This window comes from Schistocerca serialis, chromosome 2, assembly GCF_023864345.2.
Source record: "Schistocerca serialis cubense isolate TAMUIC-IGC-003099 chromosome 2, iqSchSeri2.2, whole genome shotgun sequence".
NCBI classification, from domain to species: Eukaryota; Metazoa; Arthropoda; class Insecta; order Orthoptera; family Acrididae; genus Schistocerca; species Schistocerca serialis.
The window spans coordinates 1,041,866,305-1,041,875,252 of record NC_064639.1 but is presented as its reverse complement, the minus strand read 5'-3'; positions in this window follow the sequence as shown (position 1 = coordinate 1,041,875,252).

Here is an 8,948-nt window from a genome sequence, read left to right as displayed (position 1 = left end):
ACAGCTCCAGCTAAATCCGCAGCACACTGCTTCAGCGTACCAGAAGCAATTTCAATCACATGTGTCCGGCGTTCAATTCTACGAGGACGCAGTTGTCTACCTCTGTCTCCATAGTTCTTCTTCCGAAAGCTTAAGATATGCGTTTAACAATTTGTAAAACATCATTTAAGTTCACTTTTCCTTGCATTTACTCTGACCTATTATTTGTAAACCTGTGTTATTTCATTTTTTAATTACACTACTGGCCATTAAATTGCTACACCAAGAAGAAATGCAGATGATAAACGGATATTCATTGGACAAATATATTATACTAGAACTGATATGTGATTACATTTTCACGCAATTTGGGTGCTTAGATCCTGAGAAATCAGTACCCAGAACAACCACCTCTGGCCGTAATAACTTTTATATGCCTAGGCATTGAGTCAAACAGAGCTTGGACGGTGCGTACAGGCACAGCTACCCATGCAGCTTCAACACAATACCACAGTTCATCAAGAGTAGTGACTGCCGTATTGTGACGAGCCAGTTGCTCGGCCACCATTGACAGAGGTTTTCAGTTGGTGAGAAATCTGGAGGATGTGCTGGCCAGGGCAGCTGTCGAACTTTTTCTGTATCCAGAAAGGCCCGTACAGGACCTGCAACATGCGGTCGTGCATTATCCTGCTGAAATGTAGGGTTTCGCAGGGATCGAATGAAGGGTAGAGCCACGGGTCGTAACACATCTGAAATGTCCACTGTTCAGCGCGCCGTCAATGCGAACAAGAGGTGACCGAGACGTGTAACCAATGGCACGCCATACCGTCACGCCGGGTGATACGCCAGTATGGCGATGACGAATACAAGCTTCCAATGTGTGTTCACCGCGATGTCGCCAAACACGGATGCGACCATCATGATGCTGTAAACAGAACCTGGATTCATACGAAAAAATGACGTTTTGCTATCGTGCACCCAGGTTCGTCGTTGTTTACACCATCGCAGGCGCTCCTGTCTGTGATGCAGCGTCAAGGGTAACCGCAGCCATAGTCTCCGAGCTGATAGTCCCTGCTGCTGCAAACGTCGTCGAACTGTTCGTGCAGATGGTTGTTGTCTTGTAAGCGTCCCCATCTGTTGACTCAGGGACCGAGACGTGGCTGCACGATCCGTTACAGGCATGCGCATAAGATGACTGTCATCTCGACTGCTAGTGATACGACGCCGTTGGGATCCAGCACGGCGTTCCGTATTACCCTCCTGAACCCGCCGATGCCATATTCTGCTAACAGTCATTGGATCTCGACCAACGCGAACAGTAATGTCGCGATACGATAAACCGCAATCGCGATAGGCTACAATCCGGCCTTTATCAAAGTCGGAAACGTGATGGTACGCATTTCTCCTCCTTACACGAGGCCTCACAACAACGTTTCACCAGGCAACGCCGGTCAACTGCTGTTTGTGTATGAGAAATCGGTTGGAAACTTTCCTCATGTCAGCACGTTGTAGGTGTCGCCACCGGCGCCAACCTTGTGTGAATGCTCTGAAAAGCTAATCATTTGCATATCACAGCATGTTTTTCCTGTCGGTTAAATTTCGCGTATGTAGCACGCCATCTTCGTGGTGTGGCAATTTTAATGGCCAGTAGTGTAAAATCAGTTCCACGCACACGGTAGCGATAACTATAATGATTACTCGCGTATGCATTGTCAGTAGCGGTTGAGACGCAATCCTTTTAGTAATACTGAAACCGCGCGCTCTTTCTCTTCACAATAATGGCTTCAGCTTTCATTAGGCAATGCGACAGTAATCCCAATCGTCAGTCGTTAAATTCCACGATTCACTATCTCAGCAAGTTTTTGCATCTCAAATCAACAACGCGCGTCTCGCCATACTGCCGCACATATTCACTGACTGACTAACACTCTGCCAATGTGTATCACTAAATAAAAGTGTAAATGTCGTGTGACTAGGGCCTCCCGCCGGGTAGACCGTTCACCAGGTGCAAGTCTTTCGATTTGACGCCACTTCGGCGACTTGCGCGTCGAACTGTGTATCGCTGCTCCACTGTCACCCTCGCTCCCTATGCTCTCATGTCTACAATTTACATTGCAGTTCTTCATATAACACTTAATATAACAAATACACATAAAAACAAAAGAAATTATAGTCTTTCCTTATCAAGTAATAATAAGAATACGTATTTATCCATTAGAGAAAACTAAATAAACTGCAGCGCGACTGCTACGGTCGCAGGTTCGAATCCTGCCTCGGGCATGGGTGTGTGTGATGTCCTTAGGTTAGTTAGGTTTAAGTAGTTCTAAGCTCTAGGGGACTTATGAGCTAAAGATGTTGAGTCCCATAGTGCTCAGAGCCATTTGAGCCATAAATAAACTGCAGTTAGTTTTTAACACTATTACCAAACACAGCTACGCTACACCATCAAAGATGTGAATACTTAGTCCAAGAAAGCGAAAGAAAGACAGAAAAAGGAAAAAATAACCTATTACTATTGGCTATATCTTCACAAGCTCCGAATATCCATGCGACAGCATCAAAATGTGGTAGCAGACATCTAACTGACTCAAAAGATATTTGAAAGATGTTTTCTTTCCTAGTGAGGAAAAAGAATCTGTATTATTGTCAAGGGTAGAGCCACGGGTCGTAACACAACTGAAATGTGGCGTCCATGGTTCAAAGTGCCGTCAATGGAAACAAGAGGTGACCGAGACGTGTAACCAATGGCAACCCATACCATCACGCCGGGTGATACGCCAGTATGGCGGTGACGAATACACGCTTCCAATGTGCGTTCACCGCGATGTCGCCAAACACGGATGCGACCATCATGATGCTGTAAACAGAACCTTGATTCAATCGAAAAAATTACGTTTTGCCATTCGAGCACCCAGGTTCGTCGTTGAGTACACCATCGCAGGCACTCCTGTCTGTGATGCAGCGTCAAGGTGAAAGGGTACAGTACCACCCGACATTGAAAATAGGTACAACATACTTCATTATTTTTGTCAGATCAACACATTGTTTTGTAAAATAACTCAATTTCAATTAATACAGCGAAGCTGGATACCAGTGTGGGAAAGAATGACAATTTATTTATTTAATTTATCACATGTGCACTCCCACAGAATAAATCCCTACATCCAGTTTGGTGAGATCTGTGAAATGAATGAATGTATGGTCGTCTGCTAACAGCAGATAGTGAATGTGAATATATGATCATCTTTGAGACGATCCTTTCGCCACCTTTGGTGGGACCAAAGAGATGAAATTTACCTGAGCTTTGAGCGCCTGAAATGTGGCTGACCAATACGGTAGCAAGCTGCTGCCCCACTTCAGCAGAGGTGCGAGAGAACCTGAAGAACGGCCATGTTTCAGCACTCTGCCGCTGGACCTTGTGCTGTTAAGACCCGTCTTAGGTGTGCTCCGTAAAGACAAAAGAGTGGAGACATGGTATGCATGTGGAATACTTAAGAGTTTGAAATAATAATTTCTCTATTTCAGGAACTTTTGTGGGGAGAATTAAATGTCAGGCAGGTAATATTAATGGGATCGTAGTAATCTTCGGAAGTGACCAATGGTCAGAATGAAACCACATGTAGCAATAAGTTGAAATACTTCCGTGTGCTTAAGTTAAGCTGAATTACTAGTGTGTGTACTATAAGTTGAAATATTTAAGAAATAGCGTGTACAGGACTTGAAATTAGAGGCGAGTACTTCCACGTGGTGAGTACTGTGTGAGTCTCAATCTGTGTATGAGACAAAGGATAAAGAGAAGTACTCGTCCATGGTATCAGTTGAGGACTCGTGTGTGTGATGAATATGTTCTTAATATTACTTTGCGTGGTATGTTTCCGTGTGACGCTGGATTCAAACTATTATACTCTGAGAGAGAAGCAAGGTGAGTCAGCCGTCTATCCAGCAACGCCACTTGGCTTGCATTGCACAGGAAGACGTGCATATATCTCCAGAGTTCATAGTAGGAAAGTAGAATTACGAAGTGGGGCAGTGTTGTGTGAAACTGGGATAAATATTAATTGAAGTGGGAAAGCTAAAAGTGATAATGTTGTGACTATTCCCTGTGTTGTATTTCATGTTGTAGTGTGGTGTATGTCATGTAATTTGAGTATGTGTGGTTTGCATGGGAGAGTAGCAAGGTAGTTTCAGAGGTTATGCGTGTTCCTTTTGTACCGCTCGGTCTGGAGGAAAGTTTCGTGATGATGGTTGTGAGAGTCGAAGTGTGAGATATAGCAAAAGATCCACCATCCTATCCAGAAAGTGCACTGTAGCGTTAAATAATTACGAGACCATAAGGTAGAAATCACCAATGTAAAGCCATGCCCACTGGGCGGAATTTCTCATGTGTTATTGTTGTAGGTTATAGAATTTGTGTGTTTAGGTTATAGAATTTATCGGAATAAATAAGATGGTGAAATGAAAAAGATTGGTGGCCTTTTCCTTCGAATTGTATGTTGTCATGATATCCAGAATTTATAATGTGTGCGCCACTCATATTCAGTGCGATGGCCAGGTGTTGATGGTGGTGGTGGTTAGTGTTTAACGTCCCGTCGACAACTAGGTCATTAGAGACGGAGCGCAAGCTCGGGTTAGGGAAGGATTGGGAAGGAAATCGGCCGTGCCCTTTCAAAGGAACCATCCCGGCATTTGCTTGAAACGATTTAGGAAAATCACGGAAAACCTAAATCAGGATGGCCGGAGACGGGATTGAACCGTCGTCCTCCCGAATGCGAGTCCAGTGTGCTAACCACTGCGCCACCTCGCTCGGTGCCAGGTGTTGATAAAAGCCGTTAAATAAAAAAAGAAAATGCGGTATTGCCAGTGCGTAGTGAACAGTCAGAGCTCTGTAAATTACTGATAGTCAGTTGTGCGTTTCCGTTACGTATTATTCATATAGGAGGATAATTTGTAACTTAATTGTGAGTACGAGAGTTCATGTTACTCGATAAATAAGAATGAATCCACTCGCTTGGCAGACCACTCATCTTGCAGGCCTGACTACTTGATGCCACAGTATGAGCAAGGCATGTGGGTGCCTCTCAAACGGTAACCGCAGCCAGGGTCTCCGAGCTGATAGTCCACGCTGCTGCAAACGTCGTCGAACTGATCGTGCAGTTGGTTGTTGTCTTGCAAACGTCCCCATCTGTTGACTCAGGGATCGACACGTGGCTGCACTAACCGTTACAGCCATGTGGATAAGATGCCTGTCATCTCGACTGCTAGTGATACGAGGCCGTTGGGATCCAGCACGGCGTTCCGTATTACCCTCCTGAACCCACCGATTCATAATTCTGCTAACAGTAATTGGATCTCGACCAACGCGAGCAGCAATGTCACGATACGCATTTCTGCTCCTTACACGAGACGTCACAACGACGTTTCACCAGGCAACGCCGGTCAATTGCTGTTTGTGTATGAGAAATCGGTTGGAAACTTTCCTCATGTCAGTACGTTGTAGGTGTCGCCACCGGCGCCAACCTTGTGTGAATGCTCTGAAAAGCTAGTCATTTGCACATCACAGCATCTTCTTCCTGTCGTATAAATTTAGCGTCTGTAGCACGTCATCTTCGTGGTGTAGCAATTTTAATGGCCAGTAGTGTAAAATCTAAATAAGAAAGAGACTCCTTACAAAACTGTGTTGATTGTATTGTCTTACCTAAATGTTACGGCCAATCTCGGAATTGGTTGAATGTGTTGATTGTATTGTCTTACCTAAATGTTACGGCCAATCTCGGAATTGGTTGAATGTATTACCTCATAAATGTACCTTGGCATTCAGGATGTTCCTTTAGCTTAACGTGTAATTCATCAGATGATGAGAAGGTGCTCTCCTTGAATTCTATTATTCGTCCTACGCTTTTCTATTCTTATATAGAGAAACAACATGGCAAAAACTTGACTTCTCTCCATGATCACGTATGAAACCGATCTAACTGGCATGACTGATACAAATTGTGAACGGATGGTTCCAAAACGTTTGTGTCTGCGAGAGGTGCATTCTTTTGAAGTTCAAACAGGATGTTGACAATCTTTCCTGTTGCCAATGAAGCGTCGATATTAACTGCGGGCTTGCGTGCCATTTATCAATCTATTGTTTACATAATCGACTTAAAAGTCGGTAAAGCCCTAACATGTACTGACTCGACGAGCGACCTATAGACTCTTACGAAGGCAACCGAAGGTAAAACTGTAAACCCTTTGGCACACCATATACTGACATGTGTCAATCGAGGAAAAGAGCTGCGTCGTCTGATTCACATCCAATAGACACTGGGACATGTTAGAATTAGGGGTAACGAACATGCAGACCAACCGTCAAAACGGTGCAGTATCTGCTTCCCAACGGCATATCCCGACTATACACTGAATTTCATAGCACACTCGCCAACCAAGCAAAAACAGGAAAGTCAAAGTCAGTCGACGTTGACCGTAACATCAAAGGCACATGGTACTGGACGATTCAGCAACAGATTCCACGCTGCCTTGGTTTCTTAACTTGGCGCTCACGGGAAGAAATACCGTTACAAATCTATTAACAGGCATAAGAGCATGTCGCGTGAATGTTAATACACTGAAGAGCCAGAGAAACTAATATCGCCTAGGGCCACTGCGAGCACACAGAAGTGCCGCAACACGGCGTGACATGGACTCGACTAGTGTCTGAACTAGTGCTGGAGGGAACTGTCACTATGAATCCTTCAGGACTATCCATAGATCCGTAAGAGGGGGTGGAGACCTCTTCTGAACAGAACGTTACAAGGCATCCCACAAATGCTCAATAATGTTCATGTCTGGGGAGTTTGGTGACCAGCGGAAGTGTTTAAACTCAGAAGAGTGTTCCTGGAGCCACTCTGTAGCAGTTCAGGATGTGTGAGGTCCTGCTGGAATTGCTCAAGTCCGTCGGAGTGCACAATGCATAAGAATGGATGCAGCTTATCAGACAGGAAGCTTACATAAGTGTCACCTGTCAGAGTCATATCTAGACGTATCAGGGGTCCCACATTACTCCAACTGCACCCGCCCCACACCATTACAGAGCCTCCACCACCTTGAACAGTCCCCTGTTGACAAGCACGGTCCATGGATTCATGCGGTTGTCTCCAAACTCGTAGTCGTCAATCCGCTCGACACAATTTGAAACGAGATCCGTCCGACCAGGCAACAGTTTCCAGTCATCAACAGTCCAATGTCGGTGTTGACGGACCCAGGCGAGGCGTAAAGCCTTTTGTCGTGCAGTCATCAAAAATACACGAGTGGGCCTTCGGCTCCGAAAACCCATATCGAAGATGTTTCGTTGAATGGTTCGCGCGCTGACGCTCGTTGATGGCCCAGCACTGAAATCTGCAGCAATTTTCGGAAGGGTTACACTTCAGTCACGTTGAACGGTTCTCCTCAGTCGTCGTTGGTCCCGTTCTTGCAGGATCTTTTTCCGGCCGCAGCGATGTCAGAGATTGGATGACTGACTGATATGACTTTGCAGTATGAGCCAAGTTGGTGTTACTGTGCTGCCACTGCGAACGCCTGAAAGCAAGTGGAAACTACATTAGTTTCATTTCCTGAGGTCATGTAGCTGTGCTGATGGCTAAATGATCTCCTCTTGAGTAAAATATTCCGAAGATAAAATAGTTCCCTATTCGGATTTCCAGGTGTGGATCACACATAAGGAGGTCGTCATCAGGGAAAACAAAAATGGAATTTATCAAAAATGGTTCAAATGGCTCTGAGCAATATGGGACTTCACTTCTGAGGTCATCAGTTCCCTAGAAATTAGAACTGCTTAAACCTAACTAACCCAAGGACATCACACACATCCATGCCCGAGGCAGGATTCGAACCTGCGACCGTAGCGGTCGCGCGTTTCCAGAATGTAGCGCCTAGAACCGCTCGGCCACTCAGGCCGGCATATTCACGGCACACTCGTGAAATGGTCGCACTAGAAAATCCCCAATTCATCGCTACCTCGGAGATGGTGGGTCCTATCGTTCGTGCGCCGACCAAAACATCACGTTCAAATTGACTTGATAGCCTGCCATTGTTAATAGCAGTAACCGATCTAACAACTGCGCCAGGCAATTGTCTTACAAGGGCGTTGCCGATCGCATCGCCGTATTCTGCTCGTTTATATATCTTTGTACTTGAATACGCATCCCTATACCAGCTTCTTTGGCGCTTCAGTGTCAAACGAGACATTTTTTAAAATTACTTCCTTGTGCAATACCAAAAGAATGTGATAAAATCGATCTTCCAATCTACTACATTGTACAGTATTTTAAAAATTAAAGACTGTTCTTCTCTTAGAGTAGCTCTTCGATCCATGAACAGTCCGTTCCCAAATACATTTGCCATTTCACTCGTTTTTGTTTGATGTTGAAAGGTGGCTACACTGACTCACAGCGCCAGAGATTGCGCCAAAGATTATTATTCTGCTGCCTCCACTGGGGCAGTAGCAGTTCAGAGGATGTCGAGAGCAGTCGTTGTTCTGTTGGGCGAGAGAGTAGACGATCTGAGTGTTGACTGAAATGTTGTACTGTTCGGTTGGTGCAATGTATAGATGGAAGAAGATGCAATTGTCAGAATATATTTGAGAATGGAGATGGGCTTTTGATTTATGATGCTGGTGTAATGGAATATTATCGTCACTATATAATGAGGTAAAAAGGTATTACAGTTTTCTTTAATAACAATCCCTCTTGCTCACAGGTACAGTCAACAAAGCATCTGGCTCGTGTTCATTTATTAGACTTGTAATTCTGATTTCTATGTGCAATTATAGTATTTCTGGTTTTTCAGTTAGTTCATTGTAAAGAAAGAACCGAGCCAGAGTCACACTACCACACACAGAACAGTTACACTTGTGCTTTGTTGTTTCGTAGCGTTTATAGTTGCAAGGGACTTAAATAATCAATTGTGTTAATGGAAATTCCTTGTCA